Here is a 14,304-nt window from a genome sequence, read left to right on the forward strand (position 1 = left end):
AAAAAAAAAAAAAAAGAAAGAAAAAAAGACTTCTTCACACAAACGAAAACAGAGACTTCATCACCAGCAGACTTGCCCTGCAAGAAATGTTAAAATAAGTTTTTCAGACAAAGGAAAATGGTATAAGTCAGGGTTTACATCCAGAAAGAAAATGCACTGGGGAAAGAATGAATGAAAGATAAAATCTTTAATTTTTCTTATTTCTAATTGATCTAAAACATCTTTTTAATGTAATAATCATAACAATACATTGGATGGCTATAACACATAGATAAGCAAAATGAATCACAGCAATGTCACAACAGACCGAAGAAATTGAGGATATTCTGTTATAAGGTAACTCTACCCACATGTGACATAGTATAGTTCAAGTTCTTCAAAGGTGGACTTAGATTAGTTTAAAATGTGTACTGTAAACTATAAGTCAACCACTAAGATGTTTTTAAAAGAAGTCATTGATATGCTGACAATGGAGGTAAAATGGAATCACACAAAATGTTCTATTAAAACCAGAAAAAGATGGGGGACAGGGAGAGAAAACAAAGAACAAATGCAACAATCAGAAAACTAATATAGATATGCTAGATATTAATACAACTATATCAATAATCAGTTTAAATATGAATGGTATGATTTGGTAAAGACTTATTGACTTGACTAGGAATTTTAGAAGCAGGTTACATGAGAAGTCTTTACAACCTTTTCCACTTTTCTGTAAATTTAAAAGCAATAAATATTTTAATTATTCTAAAATTAAAAGGTTATTTAAAACAGATATTCAGCTAAAGCCATAGAGTCCGTAACCTTGGTTTTAGGTACTCCTCTCAAAATGCAATGCATTAATTCCAAGAGGATTGGTTTATCCGCAAATCTAATTTTAAAGACATTATTGTCTAGAACAGCACTGTCCAATAAAATTTACTGCCATGACAGAAGTGGTCTTTATGTGGGCAGATCAATATGGTAGCCACAAACCACATGTGGCTACTGAACATTTCAAATGTGGCTAATGTAGCAAGGAAACTAAATTTTTTATTTTATTTTCTGTTACTTTTTAAATGTAAATAACCACATTGTTCCATATTAATGCAGGTGTCTTGTGCAAGTTGAATACAAGTCTTCATTTAAGCAATCAACTCACCCTCCCACCCAGTTCTAGCATTAACATTATATTCGGTGCTTAAGTTTTCATAGTTAGAATTTAATGCTATTATGAATTTATTAAATTTTTTCAGACTTTACCAGATTAACTATGAAAGTATAGTTCTGAAATGTAGTATCAAGAGAGAAGATTAATTCCAATTTCAGAAACATCTATTTAGTCCAAATTATGGACTTTTATTGTTAGAAACTCATTCCTTTCATGTCGACAAAAGTTGCATATGGGCTTCACTGTGCAACTGCAGAATGGATTTCAAGCCATCATCACACACCTTTAAAGCTTCTATCACAGCACTACTATAAGCTTTCAGTTAAAACAGAGCCTGGTTAGAAATCCCTGAAATGGAATAATCCAAATTCCCACTAAAATATCTTTGAAAGCAAAAACAAAGTCAATACACAATAGCACTGAAAACTAGGATCAACCTTATGGAGGAATTTTCATTAGTTACTAGGCCAAAGGATCTGGGTTGAGAAACACAGGTTTTTTTCTTCTATTGGTTTAGCTATAAGACACAGGGATAATTTATCTGCTTAAAATGAGGCCAAAAGCCATCAGTCCTCCAGAAACTACTTTCTACTTCTTAAGACAAGATCTTTATTTACCTGAAAACTGGGTAACTGTTCCTCTACCTCAAAGGAGAGCTTATTGAGGTACCCCAGCAAGTACTTCTCTTTCTTTGCATATTGAGAAAACAAAATTTTTAACAAAAAACTGGGCTGCAAATGAAGGCCGCAGAGATGGGTGTTAATACTTGCTGGCACTATCCCCAAGCAGGACTGTCAGCAGAAGTGGAAGCCAAAATATCTGTAGTGACGCATGGTGTATGGTCTTGTCAAATTAAGTCTGAGGTGGTATCAGAAGAAACTGCCTTCATGAGGTACACGTATTCGGTGTCACGGGGAACTAACCAAGGCAGAAATATCCACACACTTGTTTCAGAAAAGAGGACACCAGGCATCAAATGGAAACTGAACTGGAAATGTAGAAAGCTATAGATTCAACCACAAACTCGATTAAGAGGAAGATGATCTGAAACTCAAAAAATGCTAAGAGCTTTAAAAATTAAAATTTCACAAATGTGGAGCCCAGGGAATGAGAAAACCATGTTAAGAATTAGTTATTCCCAAAGATGTAACTAGAAACACGTAACAGAGTCCATGGTGAGTGACACAATTGAATAAAACTTGTCTACGCTAGCTAAAAACATTTTAAAGGGCCACCTCAATGATATTCCAAGTAAATCTCCACCAACAGAGCATATTCTATGAAAGTGCCCAACTAACAGGCTAAAATAAAGTTCATAAGGCCCTAGGCAGAAAAAGCAAGGAAACTGGCCTCTCCATCAGCAACGATATTAGGCTGGTCTGCAATTTTTTCTTTGCAATAGGTAGTAAGCACACAATGAATTTTTGAAGGAGAAAAGGCTATAAACTAAGGATGCGACCCTGCCGAGTTGTCATTCACATGCGAAGATAGCAAAAACAGTTTCAACTACACAGAGTTCAGAAAACACACCACTGTTAGACCAGTTTTACTTAAAAGGTTAAGTGTAGTTACGTAGTGGAATTCTTTTCCTTCACATTTCACATCCCCATCTCAAACTATAAAAACCACATACCTGCTTCAGCTCAAAGTTTACCTTCCTAGGGAAGCTGAAAAGAGTTTTCCAAACTTCTTTCCTCTCTAAGAAGGGAAGAGCCATGGAAAGGACCTACCTTGTATTGGCTCTCACTACTGGGGAACAGTCGTTGCGCCTCGAAGGAAGAAATGAACTACACTGAATTTCTCTGCTGCCCCTTTTCTGACTCTGTTTTAATTATGTGCTCAGGTGAGCACGCTTTCCTCATTTTCTTGTTCCCAGCTGTAGACCATCAGCTCACAGCCTCCAGGCTGGGTGGAAAAAAAGGCCTGCAGCACACTTTTTCTGTTCATGACTGAGGAGAGAAATTCATTTCTGGGTACATCCTCGGCTTTCTCAGCTTTAATACCGTGGTGGATACGAGACATGGCTCTGGACATCCTCTTTCTATAGAATATTCCTATAAAGCAGAGAATGGAAGACCAAACAATTCAATTCATAGGCTATGTGGCACTAAAGTTCCAGGTACAGTTCAGGTTAGACCAATCAAATACATGTGCAGGAGATTTGGAAAAAGCTGCAGTATTGCAGAAGGCACTTTCTCCAGCTGCTGCTCCTATTTCTGCTGGCAGCAGTCATGAAGGACTTAGTTTTTCTGAGACAGCATTCATAGTCCAGTCCCTAGCTTCATAGTTGTCAAAAGGCAGACCATGGGTCATCCATTTTGCCAGCACGCTTTCAAACAAGTAGGATGTGGTTGTATAATCAGGTGCAGAAGCAGCTTCCTAATCATGGCTGTGACAGAAGGACTCTGGAGCTGGATATTTTCTGATTATTGCAGTGGAGGAAGCTCCACAGGTGACCTGGTCCTGGGCTGTAGCTTGGGAGCCACTCCTGTATATTTCATTTTAAAAACTATTTAATGTCATGTATACACACACACACACATTATTTTTCCTGCTTAAACTAGCAGAAGTGGATTCATTTCTCTGATACTGAAATCTCTGCAGCTGAACTCTGACCAATACAACCAGAGAGCCATGTGCTTGTTCAGGTGTTACTGATCCCACTTGACCCCGTGTCTGTTATCAATTCTTTAGAACTTGGCAGGTGAAAGAGATGAAGATTGGGCTCTCCTAAACCTCCAAAATCAGTCACCTAAGAAGGGGATTAAAATTAAAAACTCAACATTTTATACAATGTTGCTATGTAAAAGGACTGGTGGTGAGCATTGAAATCAGATAATAGTTGACTATACAACATTACTGTAAACATAAGAAAATAAAAATTCATAAATACACAAAATATATATAACCTAATATGTACTCATTTTGCTACTCATATAGCCTAAAACATAAGACAAAACAAATTAAGTTTAGGAATTTAGAACTATTATGGGTCAAAAATAAAAGTGGCATAAAGAATATTAAAAATATACTATTTAATCCTTACTAAAATGAAGATTTTAAATGTGGCTGGAAAGTTATTTTTTTTAGAGTGAACCTCTAGTACGCCTTAGGCATTAGAAAACAAAGCAAAATATGGGCAATCTGTAGAAAAATTCAGAAATAAGGAAACAGTAATTATGGCAAGAAAAAGTAAATTATAAAATAAGGTAACAAAGTATCATACCCTTCAGATCATAAATGTGAATAGTATAAATTTCCCAATTAAATGATAAGATTATAATACACTGCTTACAAAGAAACAATAACAGAATGATTATAATGGGTTAAAAATAAAAGCCTTGTAGAAAAGATATCAAACTCAAGCCAAAATAAAAACAATAAACACCAGAGGTAACTATTAATTTTAGACAAAGGCACATTTAAGATAAAAATTATTAAGTGGGCAAAAATTATCATTAAAAAAAATCAAATCCATAAAACAGAGATATACAATTTCATTTGACAAAACATGAAATAAAAACTAAGAAGCACAAGGAGAAATATATAGGCACATGTCTGCTAGGGAATCTCATAAATTCAAACTCTGGCAGACCATATTGTTGTTACTACAGGAGAACATAGATATTTTAAATAATATGTGGAGGGAGAAAAAACATTTGTTCTTTATAAAAAAGAAATAAACTTTCGAGGAATATTCATCTGCTCCTAGTAGAAAGGAAAAAAAACACTTTCCTTTGAAAGAAAGTTGAATTTAAACCTGTTAAAATGTTTTTAATTTCAGGTACAAAGATTCATGTACATAACTATTAACAATAGTTATCATTTTAGTGCTTACCATGTCCCAAACATTATGATAAGAGGTTTACATATATTTTATATACAACCATGACATAAATAAGTTAAAAACAGAGAATGAAGAATGCTCACTAACCTCGAACAGTCACATGATAAAATATAAGTGGGATGCCAAACTAAATAAGAGTGCATGTATTTGCGTGCGTGTGTGCATACATACAAACAGTATGATCAACCTTTGTAAAACACAAAGTCTGATATGAAACAAAAGCATCCATATAGTAATGGTAGTTTTCTTTGAGTAATGCGATTACAAGTGATTTTGTTGTTCTTTATAGTTTCCTATAGTTTCCAAACTTTCTTTCTAGAATTCACTATTTCATTATGAAAAAAATGAGTTTTTTAAGAAACATATGGAAGTTGCTGATGAATAAAATGTCAACTAATTACAATATGAAACAAGGCCCCTTATGTTGAATTTCACTTTAATAACTTGAAATAGCAACCAGCTGAACGAAACAGATGTCCCCGTCACTGTAGCAATGTTGAAGACATAGTTTAGTGTATCTACCTAGGAGTTGACTTGAACAAACCTATTAGCTAGCTATAGTAAGGAAAAATTTTCAAATAGCACCTTAGCAGAGAAGTTGACAAAACCAAAATGCCACCTTGGTATGTGGCAGACATGTTCTTATACAAGCCACTTTATTGATTGTGGCCAAAGCAATTGTACTTTACGGAATAGGCAAATAAAAAACATTGCAGAAATGAAAGTCTACAAGATGCTTGTATATATGTAGGTGGAAAAAGTTACTCAAAAAGTTTGATACTGGTTAAAAAAATTAAACTATCATACTTTGAAGAAAATTAGTAGCTCACAGACAAAAATGAATAAAGGCTTACTTGGAGAACATAAAACCCATGAAGCTTATGGTGAGATGAAACACATGTTTTTGTGAAATCCAAAATCAACAGGAATAATCACTAGAAAATTGGGAGTGTAGGAAAGTGGTTTTATGCTTAAGAATTTGCATATAAATTATCATCTAATGTTCTTCATCTCCTCCATAAGATCTGACAACTATGTAGATAAAAGATACATGAATAAATGTGCAATAACAAGTGATGCATGATTATAATTTGCCACTCATTAAGTCCAACATATTTGCTTAATTCCTTCATCAGCTCCATGTAGTAGACATTATTAGTATCTCCCTTTCACAGATGAGGTAACTAAGGCTTAACAGAAAAGTAGTGTTTTAATTGTCCAACTAGAAAATCGTAAAACCAGGACTTAGATACAATTTCATCTGACTCCAAACCCCTGCCCTTAACCATTATGCTGTGCTATATAATTAGTGTCAGTAGATATTTATATTGGAATGTCAAATGAATTATTTGTATCAACTTTCCTCATTGTGACTGCCTTTTGCACAATACTACAATTACCTTGAATCTAAATTAATCATAAATTTAAATGTTAAGAGCAAATAGGGTGACTCAGTTAGAATTACACTCCCAAAATGTTTCCAGTTTGTAATTGGTAAGTTCGAATTTTCACAAGAATTAGAAAGTGGAAATGAATGGTCAGCCATGACGCTCAGAAAGTCAGTGTGGGTTGGATGCAGAGATAGACTGGCATGGAGTTGGCAGCAGGTTTCAGTTGGTCCTGGTTCTCTCTCTGCATCCACCTCTTAACAACAACAGTCCCAGGTCCACCACCAGACTCTTGATAGTGAATGCACAGAGGCTTTAGCTACCCAGAGTCACAGCTCCCAACGGACTTTTCCATGAACTTTCCCTTCAGTCTCATTTTGGCTGTTGGAAATCCTTTGCAAACTTTTCATATCAACTGGTTGATAATCCCGCCTCTGGTCCTTCAATTCCTTTTTGGACCTCCTCTTTTCCAACTCCTACCAAACTGTATGAATTCTAATTCCTATAATTAATCCCTTATAACTCATTAATGGTTCTGTTTCTATGATTCAACCCTAACTAATGCAACAAGTATAAACTTTTAAATAAAACCAAAACTTATGAAAATAATGTCAATGAAATATTTTTTTTGTTGTTAGAAAGGAGAGAATATCCAAACCAAACATATTTTAAAGTGAAGTAGGGGCATTTACTAGCTCAGGGAACTTAGTAAAAGGACAAGGATAATTTGGAGCACAGCTTGATCTAAGATCTCAAACCACATCAGCAGGACCGTGTCTCCTCATCCAAGTTCTGCTTCCTTCTGTGTTGGTTTTTTAATCTGGGAAGCCACTCCTATCACGGGGACAGAAGAGAGAATAAAATGGCTGCCAGCAGCCCCAGAATTACATTCTTTTCTTTTCAACCAAAGCAGAAAAGGAGAACTTCTCTCCTCTAACAGGTTCAACAAAAGTCCTGGACCTACATTCCACTGGTCCAAATTAGGTCAAACACCTATCCACAAATCAATGCCTATGGCCAAGAAAAGAGAAGCTTTATAGATGGGCTCTGACTGCAAGACAGGCTCAACGCTGACCAGATGGCATAAAAAAAGGAGAACGGAGGCCTGACAGATCTACCAGAATGTCCACAAGTGTCAGATATCCCTTTTGTAAAACTACATAAGAAATGAACTAAAATGAGGAAATGAACTTAGGAAAGCATCACCCAGGTGTACTTCTTCTATCTAGGCAATTGCTAAATATTCTGCTCTTCTTGGCCATGTAGCACTCACTATAACTTTACCCTGGTGTCTATGACACTGAGAAACATGGGTATCAAGAAATCTACTATTACCCAAAGAATACTGATTAGATCTTGCCTTGCAGAATGTACTTTAAAAAAAAAAATCAGCTTTAAAAAAGTACATTGAACTAAGCATCAAATTTCCAATCATGCTTCCAGACGGATCAGCATTTGTGGTAGGAACTATTCTCAATTTTTATTAAAAATCTCATTTGCCAGTAGGTTCATATATTTTTTAGATGTCTGGCCTAATTTCTTTCAAATCTGTATATATCACATATTTTTCCTGGCTATAATTATTCACTAAGACTTATTAGCATAGTAGTAGCTCCAAGAAACACTAAACTACAAGTCAGCCTGGATTTTTGCTTTTTTGTATTTCTTGACACTCAGGAAAAGTGTTTTGGTTTTTCCCCCTGGAATAAAGCACACATTAGGTTGCCTCTTTTCATCCCTTGAGGATAACTATTGTCATTAGAAGGGAGCATTAGAATAATTCTTAAGTAGCACATCAAAAGGATTGGGTTGTGTTTAAGCAGTCTCCCAATTCTGTGACTATAGTGTAGCAAAACTTCCAGGCACCAGGAAAAAAAAAAAGTTATAACAAATCCTTTACCAGCTGCTACATGTGGGGGGTAAATCAATAACACTAACTGACAATTTTTCATATGAAATTCAAACAGTCTGAAGTTTCCTTTTTCTATTCCCTGAGTATCTGTTCTCTCCACTTCAAAGGACTGTCTGCTGCAGAGCAAGGAGAGGTGTGTTATATACAACGGCACTCCTCCTCTGCTTAAATCCTACCATTCAGCAGCTCTGGGGCTGTCAGGCAATGATAAAAGGGCACATGGCTTTGATTGTTTATTCTTCAATACAAAGGCAGAGAAGCACCATGAACAAGGGCATAAACAAAGGAGACAAGCATGGCTAGGTTCCAACCACTGCTCTGCCATTTATCGGTCTTGTGTGTGACCTTGAACAAATCACCTAACTTCCACATTACTCCTTACCTCATTTTTAAAATGAATATACAGTGGTCTCTTGGCATCCAAGGGAGATTGGTTCCAGAACTTTCCTACCTCCCTATATCAAAATCTGCGGTGCTTAAGTCCCTTACATAAAATGGTGTTGTATTTGCATATAACTTATACAAATTCTCCTGTATACCTATTTTTAAATCACTCTAAATTACTTACAATAGCTAATATATTTTGTATTAGGAAGAGAATGTAAAAAGTATTGGGCCAGACATCAGAGAAATGCAAATCAAAATGACAATGAAATATCACTTCACACCCATTAGGATGATTATATTTAAAAAGACAGATAAAAAAACAGGTCTTGGTGTGGATGTGGAGAAATTTGAACCCTCCCATACTGATTGTTGGAACTTAAAATGGTACAACTACTTTAGAAAACAGTCACACAGTTCTTCAAAAGGTTAGACATAGTGTTATCATTGGCCCAGCAGTCTCACTCCTGGGTGTATACCCAAGAGAAATGAAAACATGCCCACACAATCACTTGTACGCAAATGTTCATAGTAGCACTACTCATACTAGCCAAAAAGTGGAAACAATCCACATGTCCATCAACTGATGAATGGATAAACAAAATGTAAAATACCCATACAATAGAATATTATTCAGATTAAAAAAAGGAAGTACGTATACATGTTACAACATAGATGAACCTCAGAAACATTACACTATGTCAAAGGAGATGGTCACAGAAGACCACATATTATATGATTGCATTTACATGAAATGGTCAGAATAGGCAAAGCTACAGAGAAAAGTAGGTTACTCATTGCTAGAAACCGGGGTAAGGAGAAATGGAAAATGACTGTGACTGGGTATAGGGTTTTGGGGGAGGAGAAGAAAATGTTCTAAACTTAGATAGTAGTGATGGTTGCAGAACTCTGTGAATATACTAAAAATTATTCCCTTGCACATTTTAAATGATTAAATTGTGTGATATGTGAATTATATCACCATGAAGCCATTTTAATAAAAATGTTACACATTGTGTAGGCAGAATAAATTGCCTTTACCCAGAGTGTTTTTCTTTTTGTCACTGTTCAGTATTTAATTTCCCTGGTATGATTTCATAGGCTTGGGGAAGGCCTTTGTATTTCAGAAATATCTCCTGCCCTTAACCTGCTCCTGTTTCACTAGTTTATAAAATTATACCTTATTAATTTCATTGCTTCAGCTGAAGGCTGTGCTTCTAATATTCAAAATAGCTCAAGGAAAGACTTCTCATTGAGCTTTATCAATCATGTGCTGTTTAGTATAAACGAGTTTGTCAGATCTTTTGGTGACATCGGAATTTGGCTGAAGGCTAACAAAATGAGGATAAACTGCCAATGGATGAAGGAAGAGGGCATTCTAATGAAAAGAGGGTACAGAGAAAAGAAGGTTGGGAACACATACATTTTCATATTTTCATCCCTTAATGTTTTTGTTTGTTTGTTTTTGATTTGTTTTGTTTTTTTGAGACGAAGTCTCACTCTGTTGCCAGGCTGGAGTATAGTGGCACGATCTCAGCTCACTGCAACTTCTGTCTCCCAGGTTCAAGTGATTCTCCTGCCTCAGCCTCCAGAGTAGCTGGGACTACAGGAGCATGTCACCATGCCCAGGTAATTTTTGTATTTTTAGTAGAGACAGGATTTCACCATGTTGTCCAGGCTGGTCTCAAACTCCTGACCTCCAGTGATCCACCCGCCTCGGCATCCCAAAGTTCTAGGATTACAGTTGTGAGCCACCGTGCCCGGCCAATTGTGGATAGGTTTTGTTTAGAGGATCAACTCCAGTGTATGGTCAGAAGCTATCTGAAAAAGACTCCAAACCATTCTACCCTCAGCAAGGAGGTATGCTGTGATTGACTAGCTAGCTATCTCTACAATTAACATGGGAGGGAGTAGAGAATATGCATGCCACTCTTCACTGTTGTCATTGCTTAGACAGTCCTTTGTTATTTGATACTTCCCTCTGCCTTATAATCAGACATGAGTTTTACCTACCCAGTAGAAAAACTTACTTCATTTTGGCACACCAGCATAAGCTGCCTTGTTAGTGAGATCATTTGCTAACAATTCTAACACTCTGTACTCTATAACACCATGTGACACTACAATATTTTATCTGTTATTTCACAACACTACCTATGTGACTTAGATCTTCTAACCTCCCTGAATAAGAAAAATATTTTAAAAATATATATACATGACACATTGCACAGCACACACTGTTGGCTTGCTAACCAACATCCATCCACTCAACCCTCATTCTGAAAACAATTACAATGTTGCTTCATTATCCAGCCTTCCCCATGGGTCCAGGTGATTCAGGGGAGGTTGCGGCTACTACAAATCAAAGCCTTGAAGCCAAACTTGACAGTTCTATTCCTCTGCCTAAATTTGGTTTCAGCCAGTAATGTGATGCAACTCTGATGGGAAAGGAGGTTGCCGCTGGATTGCGGGGCATCTGGGAAAGTCTCTCTCTCCCTCTTTTCAAGACTCACAGAAATAGATATTCTCTTCTTTCTCCGGACATTGTTGTGTGTGGATACTATGCCTGGAACAGCTATGACCTTCATGCTGTGAGTCTAAGAATGGTCTATCCACAGAGGAGAGTGAAACAGACACAATAACAAAGAGGCAGAGGCAGAGTCATGACAACCTGTACCTGGGGTGTGCCAACTTGCTCCATCACTGGGCTTCTTAAGAGAGGTAATAATCCTGGTAATAATGCTGGCACTCCTTAAACCCACTTGATTCCAATTTACTGATTCTTCACCCTAGTGATATATGTGGCAATTCCAAACTATAGTTACACCTATATATTTGACAGCCAGACATAAATATTTATGATTAACTTCAATAACACAATCTGGTTCCACTTAGTGTAATAAAGTGATAAGTTATTTCTCAGTTGCCACGGACCCTAAGGTGGCAAGTTTTGTAACCTGAGCATACTCAGATGAATCAAGCATGCAACCATGGGCAGAACCTAAGGGCTCAGAGCAAGGAACGGTGACTGAATTAAGAAGCAAACACCAGATGGCGTGATCCAGGTCCAATCAGACCACGCCCTGTCTTCACCTCATGGCATAGCCCAGTCAATGCACACCTCCTGGCACCACCCCATCACAATATCCAATCAAATCACACTTCATTACCCTCTGACTATAAAACTTGCCCCAACCCCTACCCTGGAAAGACAGATTTGAGCTTGACTCATGTCTCTTTGCTCAGTTGCCTGGTGTTAATAAACCTTTCTTCCTACAAAACCCAATGCTTTGGTATTTGGCTTTCCATTGCACACAGGCAAATAGACACAGTTCAGTTCAGTAACATGTCTCTCTCTCTCTCTCTCTCTCTCTGTCTGTCTCTCTGTCTCTCTCTCTCTTTTTGTCTCTCTTCCTCCCCCTGTGTGTGTGTGTATGTGTATAAATTCAGATGTTCCTTATAACAATTTTATAAAGTAACTATTTTACAGGAATTATCATCTTCAATCAAAATTTAAAGAAACTGAGGCCCAGACATGCCAGAGACCACACAATTGGTTAATGACAGTCTTCATTCATTCATTCATGTCTCTAGACCCTCCAAGCCTGGATCTATGGTGGCATTATTGAGCAACACAATTGTTTCATCCAAGAAAAACCAAATGCATTTTTTGTGCCAGGCATTGATCTAAGGACTGGTGACATACCTGAAGGAACTCTGCTGTCATGGAGCTTCTAGTTTGTAGAAAAAAATATATGCGATAACTATTATGAGAAAATGTAACACAATTCAGGTCAGGTGCAGTGGCTCATATCTATAAACCCAGCAACTTTGGGAGGCTGAGGTGGGTGGATCACTTGAGGTCAGGAGATCAAGACCAGCCTGGCCAACATGGTGAAACCCCCCTCAATCAAAAAATACAAAAATTAGCTGGATGTGGTGGTGGGCACCTGTAGTCCCAGCTACTTAGGAGGTTGAGGTGAAAGAATCACTTAAACCTAAGCGGTAGAAGTTGCAGTGAGCCAAGATCATTTCTCTGCACTACAGCCTGGGTGACAGAGCAAGACTCTGTCTCCAAAGAAAAAAAAAAGAAAATTTTACACAATTCAAACAGTAACAGGTCCTAAGAAGGAAAAGGTCTTAAGAGTGTTGAAGAGAATATGAAAACATATTAAACAGTAACCTAATCTGAACCAGGATGTTCAGAGTTGCCTTCCCTGTGGAGTTGAAGATAGTAAGAAGTTAGTTGTGGGAGGAGGGAAGTTGATTGAAAAGCATTTCAGGGAAGAAGAAACAGTATGTTACATGAGTAAGGACCTAAGGCAGGAAGGAGCTCGTTCTCTCCAGGAAGCAACAGAAGGCCAATCTGCCAAAACATGACGTACATTGCGATGTGGACATACCAAAGAAAAGGCTGACATGGGCCAAGAGTGTTAAGAGCCGGAAGCTACTGAAGAGTTTTAATTAAGAAATGGAATTGGATTTACACTTTAAAAGACTTGGCAAGAGGCTAAGAAGAAGGGGTATTTGAGATTATTGAAGAATAGATAAATGATGGTGACTTAGACAAATTAATTAATTTATACTAAATGCTGCTGCCACACAAATCCTCCCTGCTGTCCAAAGCCCTGTGTAGCTCCTATCCTGGCAATAGCACAAGCCACAAACATTTATGGCATTGGGGTTCAACTACCTTTCAATCCAAGAGAATGAACAAGAGTCACAGAGAAGCCTTCCCCTGGAGCCTGTCACAAAAGCATATGCCTTAACTTACAGGTCACACAGTGTTCTTATAATATTTTTCATGAATTTGCAATACTGGTTCTTTCATATACAGGCTCATGCCAGAGACCCCTCAGACCTGGGTGTAAGGGGTGACCTTGCTGAATAACAAAAGGATTTGTTGTTGGAATTGTTCCATCCAAGATAAACCCATTGCTACATGCATGCTGAATGAATGGATTAAGCTGCTATAAAAACAACATTATTAAATATAAGCCAGTTAAATGCTGAGCAGCAGCTATCACAAATGACAGCCTTAGATTAGAACAGACTCGTAGCCCTTCTTTTTGTTAACAATTATGTGGCAGATTCAGTTTTCTATTAAGCATATTGCTAGTTTGTGACATAACAGTCAACATCGGAGGACAGGGTGAGGATGGGAGGTAGGTGGCATCTCTAGAGCCCACGGGGGAGAAGTGTGCCAGACAGAACCCACCTGCACTGCCTGTTACCAGTGAAAGGTGTCCAGGTTCTTGGCTTTTTGAACAAAGAATTGGACAATATGCACAAACAAAGCAAGGAAAGAATGAAGCAACAAAAGAGCAGGAAATTACAAAAAATGAAAGTACACTCCACAGGGCGGGAGCAGGCCCCAGCAGCCACTCAAAGGCCTGGATACAGAATCTTCTCAGGTCCAAATACCCCCTAGAGGTTTCCCACTGGCTCCTTGGTGTTCACTCCATGTGAATGAAGCGGTGGTAATCAGTCTGATCTCTGGTGGTGGTAATCAGTCTGACTGGTTGCGGAAGGTAGAGGCTGAAGTAAATTTACAAAGTTACACTCCTATGCGACTTCTGATTTGTTGCAAAACTTTTAATTTCCCATCTGCCCTGCAGAAAAG

This window comes from Cebus imitator, unplaced genomic scaffold (genome assembly GCF_001604975.1).
Source record: "Cebus imitator isolate Cc_AM_T3 unplaced genomic scaffold, Cebus_imitator-1.0 Scaffold460, whole genome shotgun sequence".
In the NCBI taxonomy this organism is placed as follows: Eukaryota; Metazoa; Chordata; class Mammalia; order Primates; family Cebidae; genus Cebus; species Cebus imitator.